General features: G+C 45.4%; 1 long non-coding RNA gene across 5 annotated transcripts in view; it reads right to left on the minus strand.

Annotated features, from left to right (window-relative positions):
- The window catches only part of Gm1604a (predicted gene 1604A), a 252,943-nt gene that overhangs the window by 213,248 nt on the left and 24,547 nt on the right, over nt 1-15,148 (minus strand). The window lies entirely within an intron of this gene.

The raw sequence follows: 15,148 nt of genomic DNA on the forward strand, positions 1-15,148 counted from the left end.
TAGACCAGGCTGGCCTCGAACTCAGAAATCCGCCTGCCTCTGCCTCTGGAGTGCTAGGATTAAAGGTGTGTGCCACCACTGCCTGGATGAAATAGCAATTTTAAAATTTTTAAAATTGTATTTTATTTAGTGTAGAGAGAGTAAGCCCTTAGAGGTCAGAGGACAACCTATAGGAGACAGTTCTCCACCTGGACCATGATTCCTAGGAATCAAGCTCAGATCTTCAGGCTTGGCAGCAAACACTTGCTGGGACATCTTGTATGCCCTCAAACAACAATTCTAGGAAATCAAGCATTGTTACAGAAAACAATCGGAAATATATTGGTTTGGTGTTCGCACGCTGAGGATGGCGGTGAGAAAATATTAAACATCTTGAAAACACTGTTTTCTGTAATTAAATGGTTCTGCTTCTATGGGAGTTTGTAAAGATAGTAGAAACAGCACCGTGCTCGATAAATACTGCACTGAGGGGTTCCAGGCCTCGCTCCTCAGTGCTGCTTAGAGCACTGAGGCAGAGGGCACAGCACACACCGCACGTCCGGAGCCAGGGATGCAGAGAAGCCACGGGATATAGCAAGGGGAAGAGCAGCCACAAACACGTCATTAGACATCTGATTTCAAATTGAGTGCTGAGACCTTTCACTGTTGCCAAATTTTTCATGATCTCCACATTCAGTTATGAGACCCTATGTGGGGCCATGGGCAGTTTAAGAAGCTGAAACTTACATGTACATTGGGTATTTTCTTGAGATAGTCTTGCACCTCAAAGAATAAGGATGGATAGCATCGGGTATCCTATCAGGCATAGAGAAAATATCAAATAAATATGTGTTGATTGTTACTGATCAACTCCATGTTTTCTACATGCATACAGCTTGCCATTATAAACATAGAATGTGCTTAATATATTTAAATCATGTATGTATGTATGTATGTATGTATGTATGTATGTATGCATGTATGCTTAAGCCAAAACCTTTTGTTGCACTAGGGTTATCTTACTAGGATTCCATGTGAGTATCATTGGACTTTTAAAAAAGACCGTCAGAAGCAATTGCTGTTTTGTTTTGTTTTGTTTTGTTTTGTTTTGTTTTGTTTTGTTTTGTTTTGTTTTTTAGAGACCAGGTTTCCTGCATAGCCCTGGCTGTCCTGGAACTTGATCTGTACAGACCGGGTTGGCCTTGAACTCACAGAGATCTACCTGTCTCTGCCTCCCGAGTGCTGGGATAAAAGGTGTGTGTCACCCCTGCCTGGCTAGTCAGAATCCATTGTAATTAAGAGCAATCGCAAATGTTAGCTATGTTGATCAACAAAGGAAAATGTAAATATTTTTAAAAATCTAATAAAAAATTGCATTGCATGCATTGATTTTAAGACACAGTAGAACAAAAATACAACTTTTTAAATTGCCCATGCTGTTCACTGGCAGTAGAAGACAGAGTCTAGGCAGTGTACAAATGGACTTTGATGTGCTTCTGGAAGGTAGGAAAGTCTTATCCCAACATTTCAGACATGCATTTCTGGGATAGAACCAGGTAAGAAGGCTGACCCCGAGGGAAGTGCTAGCACTGTCTATACACATGGGACTATCTGCTGCCATCATTCTCTGTAATGTAAAACTATCTGATCTCATTTTCTCTGGCTAGTGTGAGGCCCCATGGGAGCTGGGGAGTATACTTAGGGCACAGCACCATGACAAACCCACAAACCACTATGTGAAGGCAACTTGCCAAAACTTTAAAGGATCTGAGAGGGCAATGGCCGGCCATTGTTGCACCAAGCTGGTGAGACACTGGGGGTTCTGTTTGCACTTTCAGCTCAGATGCTAAATACCTTTACAATCTAAATGCCATGGAAACCAAATCCAAGTGAATTCACTCAGCAGCACAGTCTTTAGCCTTTAGCTGAAGAAAGGAGCAGGCAGAAGGCAGTGTCACAGAGTTAGCATTGGGTCTATAGTTTCATTACCACACCTTCCCTAAGACGCAGCCACACTCAAGGAACATGAGCATGTCGTGAGGTAATATGGGACAGGTGGAGGAGAGTGGACTAGACAGAAAGGGGCAAAATCAGCAGAAGTTCTGGGAGAATTGCTAATGGAACGTGTGTGTGTGTGTGTGTGTGTGTGTGTGTGTGTGTGTGTGTGTGTGCAGGAGATGGGGGTTGCCCAGGGCAGCCAGCCTTTGCAAGCCTTCCATGAGAGTGTCAGAACCCTGGACAGAGAGCCTTGCACACTTCCTTCTGCTAGACTGTTTGCTTCCTTCTACAAAGAAAACAGGCACTACCAGCCTCACAGATCCAGGCCTATCAGTAAACACTAAGATGTAGACAGTGCTGCTGCTGCTGCTGCTGCTGCTGCTGCTGTCAATAGCTAAAAGTAATGTGTAGGAGGAACTTAGCCAAGCAGATCCAGCTGCAATGCTGGCACATACGCCACTGATACTTCCACTCCAAGTCAACCTAGAATCTGCTGACATGGATAGAGACCACAGACGCTGGATCAGGCAATGGAGCGAGCCAATGAGAAAGAGACAGCACCACATCTAGCTACTTGAGAGACAATGAGATGCTGGGGGTGCGGGGAGGTTAAAGTCTTGCCCAGTTCCTACAATAAACGAGTCTGCTTTTGTCACTTGCCCGACTCCCAGAGTCTGTGTCACTGACTCTGAGCCTTCTTATCCCTGCCCCCAACGATCTTGGTTGGAGTCGCAAACAACATCTGGCGCCTAATGTGGGGCTCAAACTTACGACCCTAGGATTAAGAGTCTTATGCTTTACCAACTAAGCTAGCCAGGCAACAGTAAAGACATCTAAAACAATTCCTCAGTTTACACTGAGGGTGTTAGGTGCCAGTCAATGTAACAGAGATCTCTACTATGACCCTCTATAGCACAGTTATTGTGATGGTTTGTATATTCTTGCACCAGGGAGTGGCACCATTTGAAGGTATGACCTGGTTGGAGTAGGTGTGTCACTGTGGGTGTGGGCTTAATACTCTCACCCTAGGTGCCTGGAAGTCAGTCTTCCACTAACAGTCTTTGGATGAAGATGTAGAACTCTCAGCTCTGCCTGTGCCATGCCTGCCTGGATACTGCCATGTTCCCACCTTGATGATAGTGGACTGAACCTCTGAACCTGTAAGCCAGCCCCAATTAAATGTTGTTTTTTATAAGACTTGCCTTGGTTATAGTGTCTGTTCACAGCAGTAAAACCCTAATGAAGACCCTAAGTTATTATGCCCAGCTCCCCACATAGTGTTGTCCTGTCTATGGATGTCACCATCAGGTTCTGGAAGGACCAAATCCTGGAATATCCATAGTTGTTACCTAAAACATTACTGAGCCAAATTGGAACATGGTAAAAGCACCTTGCCCATTGCTGGTTCTTTGAAAAGAGTTTAGGATAGATGGCCATGGAGTGGATCAAGGTGTTTCAAATGTACTTATTGTGTGTGTTATTCTATGGATTTTCAGAGTTATCGTCACATGGCCAGAAAATAACCTTTTAAATTTCTTACATATTCATGTGCTCCCTCCCAAGACAGGATTGTCTAAGTCAGCACCAACATCCTCCCCAGGGAGCACCACCCACCAGCAGACACCCCAGTCAATTATGGAGCAGAACTGCGGACTCCAGGGAAGTTCTTCCTACAGTGTCTCATTTTAGACAGGTATAGTCCATAGAAAGTTCCAGAGATCCAATAAACACTGATATTTATCTCAGCATGCTTTCTCAATTGTTGCACTTCTTTTCTTATATTTCTTTTGTCTTTTACATTTTTTTATTACTCTTACTGTGTCTATGGGTGCACAAGCATGGGCGTATGTGTTCTGTAGCACTCCTGTGTAGGTCAGAGGACAACTTATGGGAGTTGGTTCTCTCCTTCTACTCTGTGGGTCATGGCGATTATAAGCTGTAGGCTTGGTGGCTGGATATAATTCCAAATAGTCATTTTGGGCTAACCTATCTGTCAGCAACTTTTTGCCTCTTCTCATTCTAGCATGTACCTTTTCACAGTCAAAATACTCTCCACAACCTCAATAATAGTGTGATAACAAGGAACCACACAGGAGTGTAGTATTGTAAAATCTGCAGGGTGAGATGCTGGTTCACGGACATTGTACTGGACCTTGCTGCCAGTCTCTTTAGCTTCCAGTGCAGGACCCACCTCTGCTTTAGCTTAGAGGGGGCTGGGCAGTGCATCCTGAGTTTTCTAGTTTTCTGTCTGTCATCCATTCTAACACAAATGCTTCACAGGTCACAATGTGTGTCCCTTGGCAGCAATGAGGAGAAATGTAATGCTGGTGCCTTTGGGTGTCGGTGAAGGTGGGGTCTGCCTGGCCATTGCCCGGTAATAAGTAATTTGAGACTCAAGGCTTTCAGAGTATACAGCTGCCAGGTTGCCAATGGCTCTGGTGTGCAGTGCACATCCTTCTTGTCCTCCTTGTTAAGTGGGAGCTTGAAATGATGCCCCTCATCTGGGCCTCTCCTCATGCTGGGCTTCCTCTCAGGCTGGCCCTCCCCTCATGTGGGTCCTCCCCTCATGCTGATTCTCCCATCACGATGGTCTTCCCCTCATCTGGGCCTCTCCTCATGCTGGGCCTCCCCTCATGCTGGGCTTCCTCCCAGGCTGGCCCTCCCCTCATGTGGGTCCTCCCCTCATGCTGATTCTCCCATCACGATGGTCTTCCCCTCATCTGGGCCTCTCTTCATGCTGGGCCTCCCCTCATGCTGAACCTCCTCTCATGCTGATCCTTCCATTATGCTGGGCCTCCCCTCATGATGAGCCTTTTCTCGTGATAGGTCTCCCCTCATGCTGGTCCTCCCATCACACTGGTCCTCCCCTCATGCTGAGCTTTCCCTCATGCTGGGTCTCTCCTCATATCGAGCCTCCCCTCATGCTGGGCCTCCACTCATGCTGAGCTTCCCCTCATGCTGCTCCTCCCCTCATGCTAGTGCTCCCCTCATGCTGGTGCTCTCCTCATGTGGGGCCTCTCATGCTGGGCCTTCCCGTCACAACTGCTTTAGCAAGTTTTTTAAAGGCACAGTTTTATAATTCAATGCTTTTTTTTTTTTTTCAAAATGTGGCCAATGGGAGCCTCTTCATATCAAGCTGGTGTCCCTTCTGTATTCTCTTAAGTCACTAACATGTCCTTTGGGAATAAGCAAAGTCTCCACACTCATAGAAACTTTACTTTTCATGAGCCCCAACCCCAGTTTTCTCTCTTCGGGGGTGCAGGTGACTTAGTAACCAAGACGCAGTGCATCTTTCTCATGGCAACTGGGTGTCATCTCAATGCCCCGCAGTGGACAGAGCCATGCACCTATGAGCTTTGTGATACGAACTATGCTGCAAACCCACAAAACCCAGTTCAAACATCTTCTGGGCGGGGCTGGGAAGACGGGTCCGCAGTTAAAGGTGCTATCCAGGGCTGGGAAGACGGGCCTGTGGTTAAAGGTGCTTATGCTCATTCATCTTCCAGAGGAACCAAATTTCACTCCCAGAAACCATGCTGAGTGATTCACAACCACTTGTAACTCCAGTTCCATGGAATCCAATACCCTCTTCCAGTCTGTGTAGGTAACTGCAGTCATGTGCACACACCCACACACAGACATATCAGTTAAAATTAAAAGTAAGATTCATTAAACCATACTTAAGGGGTCTTATTCCCACCCTTACCCATGTTACCAGAGTCTGTCCATCCTCTAGAGGAGACCGTTTATTGGCAGGGCACTTTTTGTGTAGTTTTGGGTTTGTTTCCAAAAACTATATGTAAATATATCCTTATTTCTCAGGTTTTTTTTTTTTTTACACAAAAGCTGCATTACAGGTAAACATATATGAACTATGGCATACTGCAAACATTCTCTGCTGCATGTAGTTTAGTGAAAAGCTTCCAGACAAATCCAGGAAGGTGTCAGTGAGCTCTTGCAGGCACCGCCTCATGTCTCAGGGCTGTGGACCCTCCCCCAGTAAGAGAACAGACCAAATTCCAAGCAAGGATTGGGGTTCTCTAGGTGGCATTAGTTTCCTTCTAAGAACTGTCGTGCAAACATTTCTACAGGGGCCATCTGCACACACCGTGTGGAAGGAGAGCTCTTCAGGTGTTATTAATGAAGAGCGGGGTGGGGTGGGGGCAGGCATGGTGTGATAAAGGATGCCAGATATTCTCACTGAGCTGACATCCTACTGGCATGGTCAGCAGCACACCAGTCTCTCCAGGTTTGAAGCTTTGGGAATCTTGAGTGGAGTCTTCCCTGAGGAATCTCCCTTCTATGTCCAGGCCTAAGGGTATTATCTATGATCGTTCTGTACACACCATCTTTCCTTCTGCAGAGCTTAGCTATATAATTATCAAGACCCTCCCCCTCTTCTATTTGCCCCTGTATTCTGATCCTCCTTTTTGTAGATCTCTCTAGAAGGTCACTGCTCCTCTGGGGGCCCCGTCCCTGTGTACCCACGTCACTCCTATTATTTAGATGTCCCTCCTCCTGGATGGTCTCCCTACCTTCCCCCTCAGGCTCAGGGGGTGTTAGTGTTTTGCTTCCAGATGAGAAAGATGTTCTGTAGGATACATCATCGTGGTTGATGAGCAGTCTGCTTTGAAGACTAGGGGAAAAGACACAGTGAGAAGATACTCATGTGCCTGCTACACACAGGCTTTAGCAAGTGTTCTGTACTGTTGCAAGTCTAAGTTATGGTGTACGCCTCTTGACTCTGTAGAAGACAACCCTCCCCTGTGATGAGGAAGGTGTGCTTCCGGCATCTCCAGAAGCACTGGTTTGTCCTCACATTATACATATATGCATGGTTACATTATACATATATGCATGGTCACATTACACATATATGCATGGTCACATTACACATATATGCATGGTCACATTATACATATATACATGGTCACATTATACATATATGCATGGAAAAGCACAGTTTCCTGAACATTTGCACTGTGCTCATTCAATTTTTAACTACATTTGTCATGAGAGAACATATCACCTCCTTACCAAAAAGTAATTAACCCACTTAGGCCCTCAATTATGTTTCTTAATTATTATGAACTAATTAACTACACTGAGGATGGATGGTTACTAGTTTGAGAACAAAATCTGTAATCACCCGTTACCTAAGTTTGACACAAGTAAAAATCAATAAGAATCACTCACAGATAAGTTTTTAAACACAATATAAATCAGGAGTTTATCTCCAGGATCTAAGCAATAGTTACTAGAGGATGGAGCCAGGGTATAGGGTTGTCATGAGTCCAGAGATGTTGAGCTATGCACATGGAAGCCCATCTACTCAAAAGACTTACGCAAGTATTTTTTCTTTTCAAGACAGGGTTTCTCTGTTGTAGCCCTGGCTGTCCTAGAACTCACTCTGTAGACCAGGCTGGCCTCGAACTCAGAAATTTGCCTGCCTCTGCCTCCCAAGTGCTGGGATTAAAGGCGTGCGCCACCACTGGCTGCTTTTGTGTCGACTTGATACAGGCTAGAGTCATCAGAGAGGTAGGAGCCTCTTTTGAGGAAATGCCTCCATTGGATCTAGCTATAAAACACAGTGATCAATGGGGGAGGGCCCAGCCCATTGTGGGTGGAGCCATCTTTGGGCTGGTGGTCCTGGGTTCTATAAGAAAGCAGGCTGAGCAAGTCATGGGAAGCAAGCCAGTAAGCAGCATCCTTTATTGGCTTCTGCATCAGCTCCTGCCTCCAGGTTCCTGTCCTGTTTGAGTTCCTGTCCTGGACTTCCTTCAGTAATGAGCACCATTTTGGATGTGTAAACCATATAAGCCTTTCTGCCTAATTTGCTCCTTTGTCATGCTGCTTCCTTACAGCAAAACAAAACAAACAAACAAAAAACCCCTAACTAAGACAGATACACTATGAGCTAAATAGCATAATCCTCTTTTGAAATAAAACACAGTGCTGGGGATATAGATTACTGGTAAAGCACTTGCCTACAGACATGAGGTCTGGGTTCAATCACCAATGCTATCATAAACAAAACCAAACAATAAAATTATTGGATAGACTCGACACAAACCATGGCACACAGAGCACACATCTCTTTGCTTCAATATCATCTCTTGAGGGCACAGACAGTCCTGGCCGCCATAGCTAGGTGTACTGGCTGATTTTGTGTCAATTTGACCTAAGCTGGAGTTATCACAGAGAAAGGAGCTTCAGTTGGGGAAATGCCTCCATGAGATACAACTGTAAGGCATTTTCTCAATTAGTGATCAAGGGAGAAAGGCCCCTTGTGGGTGGTGCTATCCCTGGGCTGGTAGTCTTGGTTCTATAAGAGAGCAGACTGAGCAAGCCAGGGGAAGCAAGCCAGTAAAGAACATCCCTCCATAGCCTCTGCATCAGCTCCTGCTTCCTGACCTGCTTGAGTTCCAGTCCTGACATCCTTTGGTGATCAACAGCAATGTGGAAAGTGTAAGGTGAACAAACCCTTTCCTCCCCAACTTGCTTCTTGGTCATGATGTTTGTGCAGGAATAGAAACCCTGACTAAGACACTAGGGGAGAGCAGGGACACTGCTGGACTTGTGATAGTAACATCTGCCGGTGCACAACACAGTCAATGGCAGAGTCATCCAGCCCAAAACGTTAGCTGCACAAAGGCTAAGAACTACTGTCTCCTTAATGGTTCTTCAGTTCTGTGAGCCACTGAAGAAGCCCAGGACATATCGAACACTCTACCCCCTTATGTAAGGTAGTAAGAGAAGATGCCTGGACACTAGCACACCCCTCTGGTCATGGAGGTCAAAGTTAGCTATGACTTCCCTTTCACAGTGGCTAAGCTGCTGAGCACTGGCATGCTGGCCTCTCTTGCCTTGCCCTCTGCGCCCAGAGGTGGCTAAGTTCCAAATCTGTCGTGATCTGTTGGGGTCCAGACGCTCTGCAGTTCCTCTCTCAGGTGCAAAACCTGGCCCAGATGTGGATTGCAGAGAACTGTAGACATGAGATAAGGCCTAGGAGGAATGTTCTCGGAGGAAACAAGGCCACAGAGACATGAGAGAATGGAGGAAAGGATGCAGGGGAAGGGGTCAAAGAGATGGTTTGCTCAAGCTTTACTTGCAATGCCACCTTTAGTAGCTAATAGAGAGTAATAAAGCAATGAGAAAAATAAAAATTGTCCAATCTGAAGTGAACCCAGAGTCCTATGTCTTTACCTACCATTACCCTCTCTCCCAAGTCCTGGCACTGCCCATGGCCGTGCTGGCTGTGGCACAGAACCAAGTCACCCCCCTGATATCCTCACCCTCCAAGAGAACCACCATTGTTCCTGGAAGCAGGGAGTTCTCCTGATGGGCCATGCCCACTCCCAGCCTTTCCTAGTCGTCTCCTGCTCACCTGCCTCACACAGTAGCCTGAAAACTTTAAGTGAGTCCGCTTAGCATTTTCCTCAGTATCAGGACTGTCTATCTCCCTAACCGCCATCCAAAAAAAAAAAAAATATGTCCCATGTTGAAATCCTAAGGCCCACTATCTCAACTCAGCATGGCTACATTTGACCCAGGGCCTCTGAGGAATGAACAAGTGGAAAGGAGGCTGGAAGGGCTCCCTGGTCTGCTCTGCCTCAGGATTAGGAAACCTAGATGCAAAGATGGTGGTCACACACAAGTCAAGGAGCAAGGCCTCAAAAAACCAACCCCACTGGCACCTTGGCCTTGTACTTCTGGCCCCCCGGAAACGTGCTGATCACGTGCTGCAAGGGCTTTCTGCTTTATGAGACAGATGCAGAAAAGTCGTAGTAACACTCCTCTCAGCGTTCCCATCCTGTGTGTGCTCCTGCACCTGCTTCAGCTCACTGAGAAATCAGCACGAGAACATACATTTGCCCACCCCGAAGCTATGTTTGGCACATAGAAACTAGACCCAGACTTCCAGATAGATGAATGAATGAATGAATGAATGAATGTAGGTCACCCATTCCCAGAAATTATAATTTTCCCAGAAGGGACCATGAAAATGGATTAACCCCAATTTATAGAGTTCTTGGTTCTGAATTTTTCTTTTTTCTTTTTAAATATTTATTTATTTATTTATTTATTTATGTAAGTACACTGTAGCTGTCTTCAGACACTCCAGAAGACAGCATCAGATTTCGTTACAGATGGTTGTGAGCCACCATGTGGTTGCTGGGATTTGAACTCAGGACCTTTGGAAGAGCAGTCGGCACTCTTAACCACTGAGCCATCTCACCAGCCCCTCTGAATTTTTTTTATGTGAGTTACAAACTTCTCTGAAGAAAATTCTTTAGTTAACGAACAGACAGGGAAATGGAAGACCCGTGGCCATACAGCACATCACTGTTGCAATTGCAACCCCACAGAAGTATTGGTGCTTTTACACCTAGCTTAAAACACAGACTGGGGTGTTCCCAGCTCCAGTGTAGTCTATGAGACCATGGTTGTACATTAGTCCATGACTATATAGGAATCACATTTAGATCTTTATTCAAAGTAAACTTAAAACCCAGACGATGAGAAATCTCTCGATTTAATACTTGGCAATATATTTTGAATTGTCACTTTTGTGTGATGCAGCTATTTGACAAGCTTGTGCATGTGTTTACGTCCTTGTCCATGTATAGATTTTTGCACACATACCTCCACATCCAGGAGACAGGGTTACACAGGTGCTTCACGATAGATGGGCTAAGTTAAGTTTGTAAGTGGGTCTGAGCTTGGACAGTGACAGCATTGTGGTATGAGCCAAGCTAGCATTTGACCTGCTGCAGTTCTCCACCGGGGTTGGGACCACTGAAGCCTAGAACAGCCCACTCCATCGGTGGTGACTCTCCTGGCTGTGTGGGTCATCCAGTCTGGAAAACCCAGGCTATGTTAGTATAGAACTTCTCTGTGGCTATTTTCACTGAAAATAAAACTTGAACATTTAACCTTGTCTTAAGTTCAATCTTTTTTACTTGTATATAAACATTATGTATGTGCATGCATGTGTTTGTGTGTGTGTGCGCGTGCATGCATTTTAAAATATGAAAAAAAATCATATCAAAACAGCTAATAGCCAAAATGTGCTGTGCTCTGGCCTCCTCTGCTGCCATGGTGATCTCAGCCCTCACACTTCAAGGGCACCGATCTAAACAGTGGGGTACACAGTGTGGCACCTCAAACAGGCAGACCTGCTTTCCCACACAGGAATAGTGCCCACTCCAAGGCACTTCCCTCCACCACTCCCCATCCCCTCAACTCATATAAGGCCTTTAAGGGGACAGGGGACATGGCTCAGCTTCTACACCTGAAGCAGTCTCCCAGGGTGCTTTCTCCCTGGTCAAAGATGCCCAAAGCCCCTTTAAAACCAGCTGCTAGAATACCTCTTCTCAAAGTGGGAGAGATGAAGTATCTTGTGCATGGAGAAGCCAGTTCTCCCTGGGACTTCTACAAGATGGGGAGACAAGGAGATGAGTCCAGCAAACAGGAGTGTGCCCTTGATCTCTCTGCATCCAAGGCCTAATGTCTACTCCAGAATTAAAGAGATGTAAGCCCTCACTTCCATATAACACCATGTATGAAGAGCTTTCTAGCCAGGTCAGCCTCATCTGCTATGGCTTGCCCTTGGTCCTTGAAGACTTGGGTTTGGTCTGGTGTACCACAGACTGGACAACTCTGTGGGACCTTGAATGTGTCCTCACATGGTTGAGGAGTGAGACATTTCATTGGGTCTCTTCTGTAGGGTCACTAATCCTATCCATGAGGCCCCACCCTCTGGCTAAATCCTGCCTTAAAACTGGCCTCACAACACTACCCATCTCCTTGAGAATGAGGATTTCATATCCAGGGGGTAGGAGTAACTCAAATTTAGAGCACAGTACAAATGAAGTGCCCTAGCAAGAAAGAACAGGTCCCTGAGCCTGGCTGTCACCCTGTGGTCTTGCCTTTCACACCAACAAGAAAATAAAGAGAACTGGAATAAGCCAGTCTGAAAGACTGAACTGAGCCACACTCACTAAGTAGTTGTTAAAAACACTGGGCATAAATAGATGTTCTCCTTTGGCAACTTTTCTAGGTCACTGGGTATTTTAAGCTACTGAGGGAAGCGTGTGACTTTTATTAAGTGTCTGGGATAAAAGGAGCATAGAATATAAATTTTCCATATTTTAGTCTTCAGCGTCCAAATAAACTCCAGGTTAGTGGATTTAAAAAAAAAAACAAAAACAAAAACTCAATGTAGTTTTCTCATTGTTTTGTGGCAATAGATGTCCATGTCACTGCACTAACCCGCCAGGAAAGTGTATGTGGCAGTCCTACGTTCAGGCATAGAGCGCGGTGCATGGGCCTGCGGAAGTTCTAGCCTTGCCTTTAGCTGACCTGCAGGGCAGAGGACTTAAGGGTCCATCACCTACCCTCCTGTTCACAGAATTAAAAACAACAACAACAACAGCACCAACAACAACAAACACAAGCAAAAAACCACCCTCCTACTGTTGCACTTTTCTGCAACTTATGAAGCTGAGCCCTGGGTTAGAGCTGTAGAACTCTGCACTGAACTTTACTGAGTGCATGTGTGGGGTTGTTGTTGTTGTTGTCAATGTTGGTTGTGGAATCAGGACCTTTTAAAGCAAGCATTTTACTACCAAGCTGAGTCTCCAGCTCTGCTCTGATGTTGTCTCAGGTTTTAATAAAGATATTGTAAGAGAGATGCAAAAGAGACTAACTCATTGCTGGTCCTCAAGGAATCCATATAGGGAATGTTAACCGCTACACCACAGCACTGTGAGAAGGCTGTATTTCTGACTATTCGTGGATTGGCATACACATACATGTTAAGAGTCATATGACTAATAGTCCTTCTCTTTATCCCTTGGTTTTGAGGAGCCTTAACCTCATCTTCAATACAGAAACAGGATGGAACAATGGTGACCAGGACCACAAGGGGTAGGGTAGTGGAGGGCTTTGGCCAAGACACAGGTTTCCCAGACAAGATGAGCACATTCTAAAGATCTGATACCTGGCAACAGACTGTCCTTGGTAACATCACTCCATGAGTGTAGAGAAGTGTGTTGAGTGATCTTGTATATTCTTACCACCGCAAGAACACACTGCTGGGCACCTGGCTGTGTACGCAGGTTCTGGCACCACACCCAAGTCAGACAAAAGGATTTGGCTGTGAGGACAATGACAACAGAGAAGCTGGAGCCAGTGCCCTTCTGTCTTTCTTCTCCTCAAAGAAGCTTCTTCGGGTGGGGGTTCCCTTGGGCGTATAGAATTCGGGAAGAACGTGAAATGCCCACGTTTCTGACTTGGCCTTTGGGGACACTTGGGAATGGTTTGAGTGCTCATAAGAAGAGTAACAGGGTTCCTGGCTGAGGATAGGATTCGTGAGCACAGCCCAGGAGGAAGAACACTGGTCCAGCAAGGATGAGACCTATTTGCATATGCTGGATGGGATGCTGGGCTGGATCTAACAGCTTTGGGTAGGAACCAGGTAGGGATCCGAGTTATATTGTTGGATTTACCTAGAGCAACAGATGCCAGAGACTGACCCTGCGTTCTTCTCCAGTATGAACAAATTATGGAGAACCCCAGGCCACACCACTCTCTGCTACATTGCCTGCTGCCTTAAACATACCCACATGGCATGTCTAAGGTCTACTAGCTTAGAACCCAAACACTATTGATGTTCTGTGTCAGATCCATGATGGTCTAGTGTACCACAGACTGAAACCAAGAAACCAAGCTCTCCTTGAGATGTTTCCTACATCCATCTCTTGAGAGGAGAGCTGTTCACAACGTGAGAATCACACTTTGAGTGCCAGAAAGCTAGCGACTTTTTTTTTTATAAATGTTTAGTTTTAATGTTCAATGTCACTTTCATGAGCTATGAAGGGAATTGGCCTGAATTTATGACAACTGTGAATCGCTGAGATATTTTGTAAGTGTGGTTTATGGTTTTTAAGCCCACCCAATGGGACGACTAAACACTCACAAATTGTCGAGTCAAGTCCTTATCCACAATATCTTAAGGACGAGATTTTACTTGCAATTCTCATATTGAAATGTCGTATTACAAATCGATCTTGCCAATGTATTTGAAAACATCTTGCTGTCTTATCCATTTGCCTAATTAGGATGCTCAGCAAACTTTTTCTCCCATGAGAATCCAAATGAGCACAGTAACGCGAACAGAGAGTGGGTGTTCACTACGGGAAGGAATTTAGCCGACCACCAGCATGGCTTCACACCATTTTATCCTCACAACCACAAGGCAGGTTGTTTGTGGGGGAGCAGATGCTGGGGTCCCCATGGGTAGCAATTTGCACATGAAATCTCCCGTCCTTGAGATCATCTCTTTATCACCTAGAATACCATACACAGTGAGCACACTAGGTAAGCAGTTGTTAGGCTGCATATTTTCAGGAAAATTATATCGAAATATTCTGTACACATTTGGTTACAGATGTGGTTTCTCAGGTGTTTTCAGTCCATTTGGTTGAATCCATGGTGTAGAGCCCCCGGGTTCACAGAGTCACAAATATCTCCATGAAGGATGAAAAGGAAGCTTAGAAGCGATGAAAGGAACAGATTCACAGCTCAGGCTCTGATCAGAATCCATTCTATGCGGCAAGGCAGAGATGAGGCATCAGCAGTCTCTGTGAATGGGGCCCAAATTGACAGAGCTCGTGACTAAACAGAAGCGTTTATTATAGAGTCTTTGGGACTGTAACTTCCTAAGGCTTTATATCTTAGAGATCCCTTTTATTTATACATACAAGACAGTTCACATCAATAAGTGCTTTCAGCAGTCTTCTATATCCCAGGCTAGCATCAACTTGCTGTATAGCTATGCTATGGAGGACTCAGAGCTTCTATTCCCCATCTCTACCTCTTGAGTGATGAGAGTACAGGTGTGAGCCACCAAGGCCTTGTACATTCCAGGCAAGCACGTCACCAACTGAGCTGCATTCCCCACATCAATGAACTTAGAAAAATTCATGCAGTCATCTGACCACAGTGAAATGTCCTTTCTGTGTCTCTGTGACCAGTGTAGCATTGGGACTGGCCTTTTTCACTACACCTGGTACTATTGAGATGCCCTGACCTTGCATGGATCTTTGGCTTGGTCCTTCATTTCTACAAGTGGAATACAATGTTTATCTTTGCACAAGCTGATGGC

This window comes from Mus musculus, chromosome 17 (assembly GCF_000001635.26).
Source record: "Mus musculus strain C57BL/6J chromosome 17, GRCm38.p6 C57BL/6J".
Taxonomy (NCBI): Eukaryota; Metazoa; Chordata; class Mammalia; order Rodentia; family Muridae; genus Mus; species Mus musculus.